Genomic DNA, 17,733 nt, shown 5'->3' on the forward strand with positions numbered 1-17,733 from the left:
CAGTTCTAAACCCACATCCAGGCAAAGAGATTCTATTGCCTTTTGAGTTACGGATTGTGACGGTCACATCTAATACTCAGAGATTCCTAGAGCAGGTTTTCTTGGTCAGCACTGAGGGATACAATTCCCTCTCTTCTAAGCCACAATGGTGGTTGCTCTGAGGTGCAGAGAAATCACTGCCCTTGAATCAGCACCTAAGCGCTCCAAGACTGGAGGGCTCTAGCATCATGCTGGCTAGGCATCCTTTGGCCGTCCATTATTCCCTGGTACAATCGGGCTGCACTGGAGCAGCAATGGAATTCCGATTCCTGCATTGAAAAAGCACCCTGATCATTTCTGCTTACTCCCATAAAGTTCTTAATCACACACACACATTTCTTACAGCTATTAGGGATGGACAAACAAAGGATTCACAGGTCCCCTCCACCTGGATGAAATTGCATTTGTTTTCTGAATCCTGAGTCCTGCTATTAATGAATCAATACATATTTATTGGGTACTTTTTATGCACACATCACCATCCTAGATGCTCTAGGGAAAGTGACAAGAGTATCAGTCAAAGTTTTAGTCCTTAAGGAGTTTACAATATGTTAGGGAGATAGTGCATGTTCAACCTTAAAATAGCTACACGTAAGTCAGTTATTTATACATGTCAACCAACACACCTTAGGGACTTGTTCTAAATTCTGCTACATTGTAAGTACTGAGAAAGTAAGAACTCAGAAGGCTAACTTGGGGTTACTCTCTCATGTTTCCTCAGCTTCTCTGCCAAGAGACAGCATGAAACATAGGTCATTGTGCTTAGTTTTGAAATATTTCAAAATTCAGTGAACGATGTCTCCACTGTTATCCTTTTCCACCTGGGCTGATGAAACAGTAAATGGTCATTGGCAAGCTATTTTCCTGGCCTGCCAGCTCTGTTTGGAAATATCACTTACTGGAGGAATGGAACAGAGACAGAGTCAAGAAAATTTTGCTGTTTTATACATGCTCTCACTTTTGTCTGCTGAGCCTGGTACCGGATTTTCCCAATTCAGATGAAACTGTGACTGGGAAAGAGTATTTAAAAGCATAAATAATAGTAACCCCCAGCATTTATGTGCACTGTGTACCGGGCACTTGGCTAAACATTTTGTGTACATGATTTATTTTAATACAATACTTGTGTATGTGATTTATTTTAATCCTTATGACAACTTTAGGAAGTCAACTACTGTTTAGTACCACTGTTTTACAGATGGGAGTGCAGAGCTTTTTTTTTTTTTTTTTTTTTTGCGGTACGCGGGCCTCTCACTGTTGTGGCCTCTCCCGTTGCGGAGCACAGGCTCCGGATGTGCAGGCTCAGCGGCCATGGCTCACGGGCCCAGCCGCTCCGCGGCATGTGAGATCTTCCCAGACCGAGGTAAGAACCCGTGTCCCCTGCATAGGCAGGCGGACTCTCAACCACTGCACCACCAGGGAAGCCCGGGAGTACATAGCTTTAAGTGGTGAAGTTGCTAGTCTAGTCTCACAGAGGTAATGACGACTTGCACAACAAGGATTTGAGCCTAGATCAGGGTAACACTGGTACTCAAGTTTTCAACAACTATTTTATTATTTTTTTCCACATTTTAAGAAGTTTATTTATTTATTTATTTATTTTTTGCTGTACGCGGGCCTCTCACTGCTGTGGCCTCTCCCATTGCGGAGCACAGGCTCCGGACACACAGGCTCTGCGGCCATGGCTCGCGGGCCCAGCCGCTCCGCGGCATGTGGGATCTTCCGGGATCGGGGCACGAACCCGTGTCCCCTGCATCGGCAGGCGGACTCTCAACCACTGCGCCACCAGGGAAGCCCAAGAAGTTTATTTTTAAGAATTAATTTTATTTAATTTCCATCTACGAAATAAAAAAGCCATAAATTCACACAGTTTGAGGGAGCTAGGAGTGGACAAAATCAAACTTTACCTAATCTGACTTACAGAAATTAATTCTACCACTTTCGCTTTTGCACCTACTAAAAGAAACCTGCTTTTTCTCACATTCTTATTCCCATTCTACCACTAGTGTAAATAACCTCTTCTAAAGCATTTTATTTCTCTAAGGGATGGCCATGTAGATAACGGTGGTGGCAGCTCATTTTCCACGTGTAGAAGGAGGCTCTCTGGCGCCACCTGTTGGGATTTGCCGTAATCCCATTTTCTCCTCGACCTTAGCAGGATGTATTGCACACAGGCATCACTTCCCTACTTCAACCATGGAGTCTAGGTTGGTCCTCATTGGGACACAGGGTCCTGCCTTGAGACAAAAAACCCTTTGTCAGATTAGGTCACACCTTTCACTTTGGCTTACACCAGTTGCTTGCCATTTGTGATTCCTTGGCCACAGTTGCCTGAGGACACCTAAAGTCTTCCTTTGGTGCTCTGGATTCCTCAAGTCCCCTGTGGCCTTTCATAGTCCTTCACGGGCTCTGTAATTGTGATTGAGGGTCTCTGACTTCCAGGTTCCTTCTTCCTCCTCAATATCACATCACTGTGTGTTTCACTGTTGACTCTGATATCAACCTCCAGGTCAGACCCGCTCTAGCTTTGCTGCTTACCAGTAGCGTGGACTTGGGGAAGTTATTTGAAATTTCCAAGCTTTAGCTCCTTCATATCCAAAACTATTTAGTAATGCTTATACTTTTGGGTGATGGTGAAGATTAAATAATGCTTATAAAATGCTCAGCACACTACTAGGCACAAGGAAAACAGCCAACGCACAGTTGACTAGTATTAATTAATGCCCATCTTTTTACATAGCTTTTTCTCTCTCTGAGTAACTGGACTCCTGCCAGTTTACTACCAGTATCCTGAGGCCATGGTCTGGCTTAGCCTTTAGACAATGTCCTAGAGGTGAGAAGAAGTGGGTGGATGAGTCTTGGGTGTCTAGGTCATTTGGATTTGCTCCAGGTACCCCTAAGGTTTCCCCAGAAGGTGGTCCTGCTCAAGAGTATTGACACCCTCAGATAATGTTATCCATACCACCCCGTGGAAAAGTGACCTCTCCGTAAACATTCATCTGCTCTGTGGGGCTGATAGTTTGGAACCACAGAAGCCCCAGCTGGCCGCTTGGGAGGTGCTGCAGCTGGGCCACCCCAGCACTATCTTCATATTTCCACCCCTTTGCTATGGCTTCACTGAGGCTGCTTCAGTTACTCCAACTAAAATCTCAACGACTTAATTTCTTGCCTTGCTCCTTAACTTCTGATCACCTGCTGATGTGACCTGCCACAGGTTTGCTTTAACTGTAGGGCTTCAGTTAACCCTTCCTTCTCCAAGGGCCTCCCTTATTCCTTGTCTTCCTCAATTTCTATCACCTCTATTTTGCTTCTAACTGAGCCCTTTGGTAGTAATGCTGCAGCCACCGCGGGTAACCTGCTTGGAAGTGGGAGGAAAGCAATTTTTTCTCCAGTGACCTGAGCAAGGCCATCTTCCTTAGCTACAAGTGGAGAGTTGTTCTCGTTATGACCATTTTAACCTAATATATCTTTGTGCCTCACTAGTGATACAGAGTAAAGCCTCATTAATTAAAGCCCCACTGATTCAGAATTTAAGATAATTTGTTCACAGGCCAAGCTGAAATTTACATGTGTACTATCTATGAAAAAAAGTTTCATTAAGTAAATCAGTAAAGTAAAGAAGATTGCAGGAAGCCTGTTTAATCTAATTTAAAAAACAAACTAGTTTCAAGCACTTCGTAACACCATTGACATATAAACAATGTGTTCATTGCAAATGACTTTTATGTGTTCATTAAAGCATATTGAGGGAGATTCCTGTTTGACAACTTAAAAATGAGTAGTTCAAGCAAATGTATTTAATTGAAGATAATGAAACTGCTTTTAAAAATACTCTGCAGGGACGGAATAAAGACGCAGAGAATGGACTTGAGGACACGGGGTGGGGGAAGTGTAAGCCGGGACTAAGTGACAGAGTGGCATGGACATATATACACTACCAAATATAAAACAGATAGCTAGTGGGAAGCAGCTGCATAGCACAGGGAGATCAGCTCGGTGCTATGTGACCGCCTAGAGGGGTGGGATAGGGAGGGTGGGAGGGAGACTCAAGAGGGAGGAAATATGGGGATATATGTATACGTATAGCTGATTCACCTTGTTATACAGCAGAAACTAACACAGCGTTGTAAAGCAATTATACTCCAATAAAGGTGTTTAAAAAAATCTATGTCTGTATTTCTGTTATCCATATCTATATTTGTATCTATATTTGTTTCTCTTTTTGTATTTCTATATCTAAGTTTTATTCCTATGTATGTATATGTCTGTTTGAACCTGTATTTTTTACCTATCTGTCTTTCCATCTATTTAATGTAGATATAGAAAGGTAGTATAGTCTAGTATTTAAGAGTCAGGCTCTTGGGATTTGAATTCCATTCCACCAAATATTGTGTATCTTTGGGAATCTTATCTAATCTTTACATACCTTACTTTCTTCACCTGTTAAGTGGGATAACAATAATGTCTATCTCATAAGTTTGCAGTGAAGAGTAAATGAGTTAATATATGTAAAGCACTTAGAAGAGTGTCTGGCACATAGTAAGCATGATTTAAATTGTAAGAGTTAGTAGCTATATCTGAGTACTGAGAAAGATCTTACAGAGTCCCTGAGACTAAACTACCTGCATTGTTGTGTTTGAGCCTTTAGCACCTGACTTACTTTCAGAAACATTTGGAAGTGAATTTGCTGTTTCCTGGGGTGAATGGAAATGATGTGACTTGGAAAAAAAATGAAAATTTCTATTTATGTCAAGAACTAACTTCTCAGGAACAGTAACCCCTCTAGGTAAACAGTCTGGCCCCTATGAAGACTCATGCCAGAGGGGCTCACATTGTACCTGATATTTATTCTATAGGGCTTCAGGTTTCTGAAGCCCTTTTACTTATAACCCGATGTGGTGGTATTCATGGTGTAACCCAGCTATCAGTTGCCTCTTCTTAAAACCTCTTTTCTCTTTCCACATCAGACTTCACACTCAGCTGCTGCAGTTTCCATGTGTGTCTTACAGGCCTTCCCCGAGGCCTCTCAGTCTATTATGACTGGCTTAGGCAGAGCAGTTGATCTCTTTTCCTGCTTCTGTTTCCGCATTTGCATGTCATCCCCTACTTCCTACATTCCTCATCCAAAAAAGCTTCTTTAGTATCGGGACCCATCTTCCTTAATGCTTAGTGAGGAATTATTAATAAACAAATGTGTTCTCTTGTTTTATTACATTAGCAGAAGTATCTCAGAAATGATATTTTATATATATATCTCAGATTTTGTTAGGAATAATAATTCCTTAAGGAATAGAGAGCACAATCAGGGTCACATAGATAGTATGTTGCAGAATAGGACCCTAATTTCAGCCTGACTGTCCCCAGATCTAAGTTGTTTATATTCCCTACATCAAACAGTTCAGATGGTTTCATTAGGCCTAGAGGAATCCAACAGTCTAGGGAAATCCAAAAGTGGAAGCTGAAACCTATGCTTAGCCTTTCTTTGGTATGTGTGACATACCTGCTTCATGTAGAAGTCACATTTCCTTTCTTTCTTCCAGTTATTATAAATATAAATATATATAATATTATGTTATATTTCTCTCTGCTCTTGAGTCATCAGAATGGATACCCAAGGCAATGGAAACTCCACTTCTCCTATTAAGCCTGCTGGACACCCAAGTATGTGGTTATTTTCTTCCAGTTTCATAATTCTGGTACTGGTACTTCTGAGATATTTTTTCTCCTAGAGGAAAATAAAGGGGTGGGAAAAATGTGAGACTTTTTGAATCCATTACTTGCAGACTCTCAGACTGCTGAATATTTTTTTCTGCGTGGCACTGAGGGCCTAAGACAGCCTATTTTCCTCTATATGGTGTGGGTTGAGCAGGTTCATGTATCCCAAGAGCATCGTGTTGGAATCATGCTATTTTTTAATGCAGAATTCAACTCTCTCTAACTGAAGTTTACAGGGTTTTGCTTTATATAGTCACACTAGTGAGAAACAGCTGGAAACTGGACTTGTTCCAAACTGCAGAAGTGACTGCTGAGCCCCGGCAGGATCACTGTCGCTTTCGAATCTCTTCCAAGACATTGCTTATTGTATTGAGTGTGTAAATGTAAACAATGACATAATAGCTAGCATTCTCCTGTTTGAAAACCAGAGCCCATGACTGATCATCCTGTGTCTGATCTCTGCTGAGGACCAGAGAGGGAATTAACGTGGGTTGCATTTAGTGTTTGTCAGATACTGTAAGCTGGTCTTAGTTGAAGAGGTGAAAGGATGTGTCTCTTTTATAGTAAATGCTTCACTGTAAGCAGATATTAAAAGATGACATGGTTGATAGATCTTCCTGGTTCTCTATCAGTAGGACGTTTGCATCTTTGGGATTCATCATGTTAATGTAGAGGTCTGAGGGTGACACCTTACTTTATCATCACACCTTAAAAACCCAATACATATGCACAACTATGCAGCATTGCTTAGCATTTGTCGTTAGAGCAAAGGGGTCTGGCAGTGGCTACATACCCCGGTGCATTGTCTAAATTAATCCATTGAGGGATATTGAATCACTTAATCACAACGCAGACTTGCTGGCTTGGTAGGCACGCTCTCCCTTCATTAGATTTAATATATTTCTCATTATACAAATCTGCTGCTGTGACAATAAGTCTTGTTCATAAATCAGTTTGCCCTTTTGCTTTGCAGATGCGGAGAACTTTCATCAAACAAGACATAAACGGAGCTGTTAGATAGGAGGTCAGAGCAGTCATTACCAGATAGTAATATCTATTCATTAACATGATTTTTAATAGCATGTTTTAATGGGCAAAGGTAAAACAATTATGATTCTTCCTGTTTGCATTACAAACAGGAAAAAGGAAATGTAATAATGAGGAATACCTGGAACTCCTCCAATAAATCCCCAGACTTCTTCCCCTCATTCCCTCTGAGTGCAAAACAGATGCTTGGGGATCCAGAGCTGGCATGTGTGGTCTCTCAGATTATCATGGTGCCATAGAGGCTGATTTAAAATCCAAGGTGTAAAAATGATATGCATATAAAGGTATGCAAAGTGTTTGGAAATCACTTGAAAAGTGATTATCGAACAATGGAGCTTGAATTATGATTACTGACTCCAGAAAATAGCCACTTTTATTTTTTCCCTTTCTCTACCCTAGTGCTCTTAGACCAGAAAATTTGAATAACGTTTTTGTAAGATACATTCTGATTGATTGCATATTTAGTACATCTCCTGGCACATTTTTGGCCTTTCTTGATCATATTCCTCAAAGGACTGTCTCTGTTATTGATCTTTTCAAAGAACAAGCTTTTCTTCCCCATTGATCAATTCTACTGTTTTCATTTTGTTATTATTTTATTTCATTAACGTCTATTTTTATCTTTATTGATCTCTCTTCTTCTCCTTTCTTTGGATATTGTTCTTTTATTAGCTTTCATGGATTGGAAGCTTCTTTTATTTATTTTCTGTTTGTTTTCCCTAGATCTCAAATGCACTAAAGTGGATTAATCCTAGTCTATGGTTCATGACATACCATCAACTCACATTCTTTTGTTAGATTATTTATTTAATATAAAAAGCTCTTGTAAAACTACAATCTCACATGAAAGCTGGGATCTTGACCGTCTTCATTTAACACTAGGGCCTCTCTGTCTTCTCTCCCTTTCTCCCTGCACTTGAGGGCACCCTCATCCTGAATTCTATGTCTTTTTTCCCTTTTCATATAGTTTTATTGCATTTATACATATACCTAAAATTATGTATATTTATTTTAGTTGTTTTATACTTTATGAGAAGAGAGTCATGTTGTATATAATATTTTGGAACTTCCCCTGCCCACCATTTAATACACGTGTGTATTCTACAGCTGTATGGATACAGTGTTTTCTACATGTCAGTCAGATCATGTTTTTTAGCACTAACATTTAAACCTTTTACATATTTGATGACTTTTTTCCTTATTCTATCCCTTACCAAGAGAAGTGTGTTAAAATCTCCCACTCAGTTTGTGGGTGTGTCTACTTCAGCCATTTTTTTTTTTGCTTTATGTATTTTTAAGCTATATTATTATGTGAATGCAATTTAGAATTGTTCTATTTTCCAAGGGAAAATGGACCTACTACCTTTAAGAAATCTCTTTTCTTGGGACTTCCCTGGTTGTGCAGTGATTAAGATTCCATGCTTCCACTGCAGGGGGCATGGGTTTGATACCTGGTTGGGGAAGTAAGATCCCACATCCCACATGCCATCTGGCATGGTCAAAAAAGGAAAAAAAAAAAAGAAAGAAAGTAATCTCCCTTTTTTTTTTTTTTTTTGCAGTACGTGGGCCTCTGACTGCTGTGGCCTCTCCCGTTGCGGAGCACAGGCTCCGGACGCGCAGGCTCAGCGGCCATGGCTCACGGGCCCAGCCGCTCCGCGGCATGTGGGATCTTCCCGGACCGGGGCACGAACCCGTGTCCCCTGCATCGGCAGGTGGACTCTCAACCACTGCGCCACCAGGGAAGCCCAGCAATCTCCCTTTTTTATTTCTGGTAATTTTTTTTTTTTTTTTTGCCATGAAGTCTACATTGTCTGACATCCATATAGCAATACTAATTAGAATAAAAAGGCTGAAAATATAATGCAAAAAAGAATAAAAGACATAAACAGAAATATTACAGATAAAGCGAGGAAAGCTGCTCTTAAACACATGAAAGATCTTAACCTTACTCTTAACAGTAATGCAAATAAAAATTCCACTGAAATATCATTTTTCATCTATCATACTTAAAATAGGCAAACACTTTTTGCAAGTTTTGCTCTGTGTGTTGGCAAGACCGGAGAGAGAGGCACTCATCCATGGTGGTGGTAATCTGAAAAGGTGCAGCCCTTACGGAGAGGGATTGGGCAATATCTGATAAAACTGCATATGTATTTATTTTTTGATCTAGAGTCAACGAGTCTATCTGATAATACTCCTAAACAAATATAAAGAAAATATGCAGGAAGTTATTAATTACACCATTATTTGTAATAGCAAAAGATTGGAAACAACTCCAATGTCCTTCAATAGAGGCCTGTTTGAATAAACTGTGATATATCATAAACATGAAGTGTTAGGTAGTTGTTAAGATAGAAATGAAGATGATCTTTATGAACTGACGTCTACTGATTTCTATGATACCATTTTAAGGGGAAAGGACAAGTCATAGAGCAGAATAAATGGTTTGCTACATTTTGTATAAGAAAGGAGGGAGGGCCTCCCTGGTGGCGCAAGTGGTTGAGAGTCCGCCTGCCGATGCAGGGGATACGGGTTCGTGCCCCGGTCTGGGAGGATCCCATATGCCGCGGAGCGGCTGGGCCCGTGAGCCATGGCCGCTGAGCCTGCGCGTCCGGAGCCTGCGCGTCCGGAGCCTGTGCTCCGCAACGGGGGAGGCCACAGCAGTGAGAGGCCCGCATAAAAAGAAAGGAGGGAAAGGATGAAGAGGTACAAACTACTATGTGTAAAATAAACAAGCTACAAGGATATACTGTACAGCACATGGACTATAGCCGATATTTTATAATAACTTTAATAGAGTGTAACCTATAAAAATTGTGAATCACTGTGTTGTACACCTGAAACCAGTACAAAGTTGTAGATGAACTATACCTCAATAATAATAATTATAATAATAATAAAAATGACACCCCCCCCAAAATAAAGGAAAGGAGGGGAAATAAGAATAAATAGATGAATTTACTCCTTTTATTCCCCAAAGAAACACAGGAAAGATAAACTAGCAATTAGGGAAATTGGTTACCAATGGGGGTGGAAGAAGGGGTGGGAAATGGGCTGGGACTTCCCTGAGAATCCACGTTTGACTTTTAAAACACACATGTTTTGGGACTTCCCTGGCAGTCCAGTGGTTAAGACTCTGGGCTTCCACTGCAGGGGGCACGGCTTCAATCCCTGGTTGGGGAACTAGGATCCTACATGCCATGCAGTGCGGCCAAAAACCAAACAAAAAACCCAAATCTATGTTAAACTGATAGGGAAAGTAATTATCTCAAGTAACTTTTGAACCCACTACTTTGTACACTTTTAGCAAAATATACTATAAGATCACAAAGGACTGCAAAGAAATCTTAAACTTCACACAATAGTTATAGTTAGTAGTAACAATTGTAATTTTGAAACTTTAAAAGATATATTGCAGGATAAAGGAAATAAGTAAATATATTAAGTTTTTTTTTTTTTTTTTTTTTTTTCGGTACGCAGGCCTCTCACTGTTGTGGCCTCTCCCGCTGCGGAGCACAGGCTCCGGACGCGCAGGCTCAGGGGTCATGGCTCACGGGCCCAGCCGCTCCACAGCATGTGGGATCTTCCCGGACTGGGGCATGAACCCGTGTCCCCTGCGTCGGCAGATGAACTCTCAACCACTGCACCACCAGGGAAGCCCTTTTTTTTCTTTCTTTCTTTTTTTTTTTTTTGCAGTATATTAAGGTTTTTTAATAAGAGAATAAAATGTAAAAAAAATTTTAATTCCTGTAATTTAAATTCAAATGAGAATTACCAATATGAACTTTCAACAAAAAAATTTTTTTTTCCAACCTCTGTCACTAAACATACCTGGGAACAATGACACCTGAGGAGCAATGAGCACATCTAGTGTCTCATCCTCCATGACAGCAACCAGGGCTTCTTGGAGACATGGAGGATTCCAAGTCTGGGCTAGAAAAGAACAAGATGAGCTTAGAACATCTTATGCTAGAAAATAAGGAAGCACTCAAAGACAAATGACATTATGTTTAAGGAACACAAAAGTCAGCTTGAAGGGGCTCTCACTGAGCAAACCTGGGACAATTTGAACACAGAAAAGAATAATGACCGTGGTCAATTTCAATGTATGAAATGAACAAAATGTCATGAGTCCACTGTGATGGGGCTGTAGGGTGGGCGAGAGGGGAGGGACTGACTATTACAGGGGAATGCTAGTTAACAAACGAGAAGGACTGGTAGAATTAGAAAATCACCATTTGCTTTTTTTTTACTATGGTTTTTAAAACATTTATTTATAGATTTGTGTATTTATTTATTGTGGTAACATTGGTTTATAACATTATATAAGCTTCATGTGCACAGCATTGTATTTCAACTTCACGTGTACAGTACGTGTTCACCACCAAAACTTTAGTTTCCACCCGTCACCGTACAGTGGACCCCCTCTACCCATTTAAACCCTTCCCTTCCTGCCTCTTCCCTTTTAGTAACCACTGCTCTGTTCACTGTATCTATTTAGAAAATCACCATTTTCAGTCTCCAATGAAATGTATGATCCATTTTGATCCAGGTCAGTGTCAGCAAATGATGCGAAAGCCATTAGATAAAATGTTGTTTGGAAGCAGGATATTCAAAACTGGCTGAAGCATCACCTTACAGATTAATTACTGCCTACCAAATGGCAAAGGAAAAAATGCACTTTTATAATAGAGAGATTTGGGTTGTTACTGCAACCAAATGAACAAAGTTAGCATTGAGAATGGTGGGATGACCTGACTTTATGAACTTCTTGATGTGATGCAATATGAAGTGTGCAACACCTGTGAGGTAGACTTGCCAAAAATGTTTAACTTGTTAAAAATATTCAACTTGAATGAATCCTTTAAGTGTCTAGGCATAATTTTCATGTAAAGTCAAAATTCAATAATACCATGAGGAAACGGTTAGGCAAATGTAGACTATGAGACATCCTCAAAGACAAGTGGTCTGAATTTTTCAAAAAGTCACTGTCATGGAAACTTTAAAAGAGAGAGAGAGAGAGAGAACATTGAGGGACTGTTCTATAATGACCACGGCAATGCCTGAACCTTGACTGGATCTTTGTTCTTTTATAATGTAGTTATAAAAGGCATTTTGGGAACAAGTGGGGACATTTGAAAATGGGCTGGCTATTAGTAAGGGTTACAGAGTTGGAATTACTGTTTCCTCTCTGAAGTGGAATAATTGCATTGAAGTTATTCTCTTAGGAGATGCATGATGAAGCATTTATGGGTGAAGTGTCATGATGTCTGCAGCTTTATGTGGTTTGGAGAACATCTATGTATCTATGCAGGGGGCAGAAAGAGAGGCAGAGAGGTGAAAGGGGGGAGCAAAATGTGAACAGTTCTTGACTCTAGTTGGTGGGTGTACAGGTTCATTGTATTTTTCTTCCAACTTTTGTGTACGTTTCATGTTCGTAATAAAATTGCGGAAACAAAAAAACCTAGCTGAGAAAGAAAAGACTTGCATAGCCCTCTTGTTAACAGTGACTGTATTCCAGATGCTGTGCACTTGAACTTTGGTGCACAAAGTGTGGTCTGAGAATCCGCAGCATCAGTTATTGCAGCTCTATTCACCATGGTCAAGATCTGGGAACAACCATCTGCCAATGGATGAATGGATAGAGGCAATGTGGTGTATATGTACCGCGAGAATCGAGAGCTGTTAACATTTTGCCATCTTTGCTCTCCCTCTGTTCCCTTTGTCTCTCTCTCCCTCCCACCTCACCTCTCTGTCTACACACACACACATACACACACACACACTCACTCATGAAATGGAATATTATCCAGCCTTTTTAAAGAAGGAAATCATGCCATTACAACAATGTGGATGAACCTTATGCTAAATGAAATAGATTGGACTCAGAAAGACAAGTACTGTATCATGTCACTTATATGTGAAATCTAAAGAGTAAAACTCAGAGTAGCAGAACAGAAGCAGAACAGAATGATAATTGCCAGGGACTGGGGGTGAAGGAGAGGGAAATGGGGTGATGTTGGTCGAAGAGTACAAAATTTCAGTTATGCAAGATGAATATGTTTTTGAGATCTAATGGACCAGCATGGTGACTATAGTTAACAATATGGTACTCTGTAGTACTTGAAATTTGCTAAGACGCTAGATCTTAAATGAAGTCTTCTCATCACTCACACACACACACACACACACACATACACAAAAGAAAGAAAAAAAGAAAATGGCAACTATGTGGAGGTGATGGATATATTAATTAGCTCAATTGTAGTGATTATTTCACAACGTATATGTTTCAAAACACCAAGTTGTACACATTAACATACAATGTTTGTATGCCAATTATATCTCAATAAAGCTACTAAAATTAAGGGACTTCCCTGGCAGTCCAGTGGTTAAGATTCCAAGCTTCTAGTGCAGGGGACAGTGGTTTGATCCCTGGTCAGGGAACAAAGATCCCACATGCCACGTGGCCAAAAAAAAAAAGCTATTAAAAGTAAAAAAAAACTTAAATGATTAAAAAAGAAAAAACACAGAATTTTCAACCCTACTCCATACCTTCTGAATCAGAATATTGAGGTGATTCACTTGCCCATTAAATTTTGAGAAATACTTGTGTGTAAAACAAAATGACAATTGACTTCTCAGTGAAACATGTATAATTGTCCAACTTCTTCCTTAATGCTGCAACTATAACCATCTGAATTTACATAGTCTTTGTAAACTTAAACAGGAGGACATAATGTGTCCCTGGATCTTTTTGTCCCCCTGAGGGACATAGGATAAGTGCTTCATAATTATATTTGTCTCAGGGCAGGTAGCCTATGAGTCAATAAACAATAAGCCTGCAAGCAGATTCCGACTGGCTTCTGCTCCATTTACTTCTGTATTTCCTCTCATCAGATACAATTACAAGAAAACAAAGGGGCTTCCTTAAAGGGAGAAAAAAAAATGTCCACAGGAATCTGTTCTGGATTTCCTGTGCCAGCTCAGTATTTGCAGATTGCATGTGAACAGTTTCTCTGCTCTGCCTGGAGAAGAGAGCTGACCAGAAGAACTGAATTGTCATCCCATGAAAACCTTACTTCAAAAAGACGGGTTGGATGATGGCTATAGAAACCCAAAGGACTGAAAAGATTTTCTCAAACCCTAGTTTATGAAGACTTGTAATCCTTTTCCACCTTAGGAGAAGTATTTTACCGTCTCCCTCATCATGATTTATTTGCTTTAATACATCTAATCCGGGCTTTCCAAATGCATCACACTCCTTGAGCATAAAAAGATTTGTGATAATTCAAGGTAACTAGCACCATTGTAGTCTTTTTTTCTACTTCTGATCTACACATGAATCTGAACATAATTTGGTGCATTTCTCCCCATTTTCCTGTTAAGCCCAGGCAAGAACTAGGAGAGTTTTCATCCCCTGAGTCATTTATCTCCAGAATTACGGTCCAGCTGCTGATGTTTTCTGTGTGTTCTGCCCTGAGAGCCTTGCACAATAGCTGCCTAGCACAGGTAATAAGGCTAACAAATTGCTCCCCGTCTCTGACAGTTTTGAATGCAATTCAGAAGTGATATCTTGGGCTTCCCTGGTGGCGCAGTGGTTGAGAATCTGCCTGCTAATGCAGGGAACACGGGTTCGAGCCCTGGTCTGGGAAGATCCCACATGCCGCGGAACAACTGGGCCTGTGAGCCACAGCTACTGATCCTGCGCATCTGGAGCCTGTGCTCCAGCAACAAAAGAGGCCTCGATAGTGAGAGGTCCGTGCACCGAGATGAAGAGTGACCCCCCGCTTGCCACAACTAGAGAAAGCCCTCGCACAGAAGTGAAGAACCAACATAGCCAAAAATAAATAAATAAATAAACAAATGTGGGTTTAAAAAAAAAAATTGGAAATAATAACAGTCCTTAAAAAAAAAAAAAAAGAAGTGATATCTTGTGTAAGCACTACTAGTGCTCTGGGGTTTGGTGGTAAATAAACTCTAGATGCTTTGATTCATATCTCTTCTTTTTTTTTTTTTTTTTTCGGTACGCGGGCCTCTCACTGTTGTGGCCTCTCCCGCTGCGGAGCACAGGCTCCGTACGCGCAGGCTCAGCGGCCATGGCTCACGGGCCCAGCTGCTTTGCGGCATGTGGGATCTTCCTGGACCGGTGCACGAACCCGTGTCCCCTGCATCGGCAGGCGGACTCTCAACCACTGCGCCACCAGGGAAGCCCATATGCCTTCTTTTTTTTACAGCTTCCTGTCTTAATCTGGCTGGGGTTTTCTGAGGGATCTTCACATGACTGCAGCCCACGGCAGTCTGCTTTTTCCTCATTTACATGTAAAAGGAAATTGGAGTGGTGGGATATGATGCCTCTTCTCAATGACCAGCCTTGGAGCCAGCTTCCTCCTCAGCATCCCTGCTTTACGGTGCATACATAGAGTGTCGGATCTTCTTTCCCTGGGAAAAAACAGGCAGGGTGTGCTATACCTCTTCTCCCAAGTTTTTTCTCTTTTCCTCTACAATCAATATTGGTTCTGCAACCTTGTAAAATTTCCCCCTCTCAATCTGAAATCTTTGTTAACCTGAATGAATTTAAACGGACGTGAAAATCATAGCATAGCAAAACAAGATGGACTGCTGTGATTGAGGTACTGAATTTCTCAGTATTCTTACAAATTTGGAAATTTGTTTAATTTCTCTGAGTCCTAACTTTCTCGTTTTTAAACTGCGGTTAAATGATTTAGCTCCCTGGACTACTTCCTGAGGACGTATTGAGGAACCAATGCACTTGAAGCCAGAGCACTTTTTTATACTTTTGTTTTGAGACAATTGTAGATTTACATGCAGTTGTAAGAAATAATATAAAGAGAGCCTGAAAATCTCCACTTTCCCCCTATAGTAATTCTTGCACAACTATAATACAATATCACAACCAGGAAATTGGCATTGATGCAATGCACTGACCTCATCAGATTTCACCAGGTTTTAAATGCATTCATTTGTGTATGTGTGTATATTTAGTTGTTTTAATTTCCTAGGGTTGCTGCAACAAAGGACCGCAAAATTCATGGCTTAAAACAATAGAAATTTATTCTCTCATGGTTCTGGAGGCTAGACGTCCAAAATCAAGATGTTGGTGGGGTCATACTCTCTCCAAAGCCTTGAGGGGAGGGTCCTTCCTCGCCTCTTCCAGCTTCTGGAAGAAGTTCTGTGCAATTTTATCACACGTGTAAATTCGTGTGACCACCACTATACTCAAGATAAAAACAGTTTCATCACCACAAGGATCCTTTTAGAGCCAGAGACCCCATCTTCCATCTCCTTTCTTCTACCCCACACACCCTTGGAATATCTCTCATCTGTTGTCCATCTCCGTAATTTTGTCATTTGAAGAATGTTCTATAAATTTCAATCATACAGACCACTTTTAAAATCTATAACACACACACATATGTATAGAAGGGAAGTTGGATGCACCTATACATTTTCTAGGCTATCAAATGTCAGCAGTTTCATATCTTGGTTTTGCCCAGTTATTTTCTTCTGGGCTCTTTGCTGACCTGTAGAGAGTGTTGGCCAGCAATTCCTACTTCCTCATCTTCTTTATCAAGGGAGGACTGGGGACCATGAGACATGTTTGTTCTCTGATGAGTAGATTGAAACGTTGCCAACATCACACTGCTCCATGGTAAACCTGTACCTACTGCAGCAGACACTTGACTTGGATTTCCAACATGCAGAAGAGTTGTCAGTCTTAAGAAAGAAAGATCATAACCTTCCCAAGGGCTATTGATAGCAAAATGCATAACATATCAGCGATAGAATCACACGGTGTTAGAGTTATATGGGACTGTGAAGGCTATTTCGTCCTGTCTCTTGACTTTATGAGGGATGTATTTACACTAATACAGATAAGACACATTCCGCTGCAGGATACTCAGTGGTTCTCTAGAATGTTTTGGGGAGCTTGGCAGGTTCTGAAGAGGTTGAATGCCTTTTCCTTAGGTCATTTTTTCCCCACTCTTACCTGATTTGCCTGTTTCTACTGCCTAACAGCCTCTTTCCCTGAATTAGGTCATATAGATTCGCCTTATTTCTAGGAATTAGAATAAAATTGGAAGTCACCACAATGTGCTTTTCCACTTTCAGAATTTCCAAGCCAAAGGTATCAAATTATATTTCTAAAGAGAAAGCACTAAAACAAGTTTTGGATGCTTCTAATTGAAGCCAAAGGTTGATCACTCACGTGGTCCAGAATTGCCAAACCATTCTTACTGGACAGTAAGTGGGACCTCTCTCAAAGCTTCTTCATTGTCCAACACTCCAGCTATTTTTGTCCCTTATAAATATTGTAGCCATTTAGCAATCTATCGACTTGACTTTTTTTCCATAAACATGCTGCCTGTTAGATGCATAATTCAAATTCACACACAAACCCTGAGATGTTTGCTTAGCAAGAGCTATAATTTAAGTGTAACCTCTGTAGAACACCATTCAGCAGCGCCTCTGTGTAAAGTGTAATTTAGTCTGTAGAGGCAATCTTCCCTCTGCCGTTCTAATATGTGAGCTTGTTTGCTAAATAATCATTGTAGCGTTTTGCTCAAAGCGGTGGCTTTATGTATTTTCCCCCCACTACTCGTAAGTGTTGCCAAGGTAAATAAGAGTTCTTTGGAAATTGTTACTGTCACGTAGTTTTCATTTGAAAATGTCACAATAAAGGAATGTTCTTTGATGCAAAGAAGCATGGAACGTTAGAACATGGTAAACATAGTACCTAAATACAGTAAAATAACATAGCATAATGGCCTGATTCTCCCTTAAAATGAGAGGCTTTTTGTTGTTTTTATTCTAAAGGGTTTGGTTGGGGGACATAGCTGGGAGTAAGATGGAGTGCATAAAAGAGCCATCAAGGTGAGAGTTTGGAGGAAATTATTATTATTTGCAGCT

The sequence above is a fragment of the Mesoplodon densirostris genome, chromosome 20 (genome assembly GCF_025265405.1).
Source record: "Mesoplodon densirostris isolate mMesDen1 chromosome 20, mMesDen1 primary haplotype, whole genome shotgun sequence".
In the NCBI taxonomy this organism is placed as follows: Eukaryota; Metazoa; Chordata; class Mammalia; order Artiodactyla; family Ziphiidae; genus Mesoplodon; species Mesoplodon densirostris.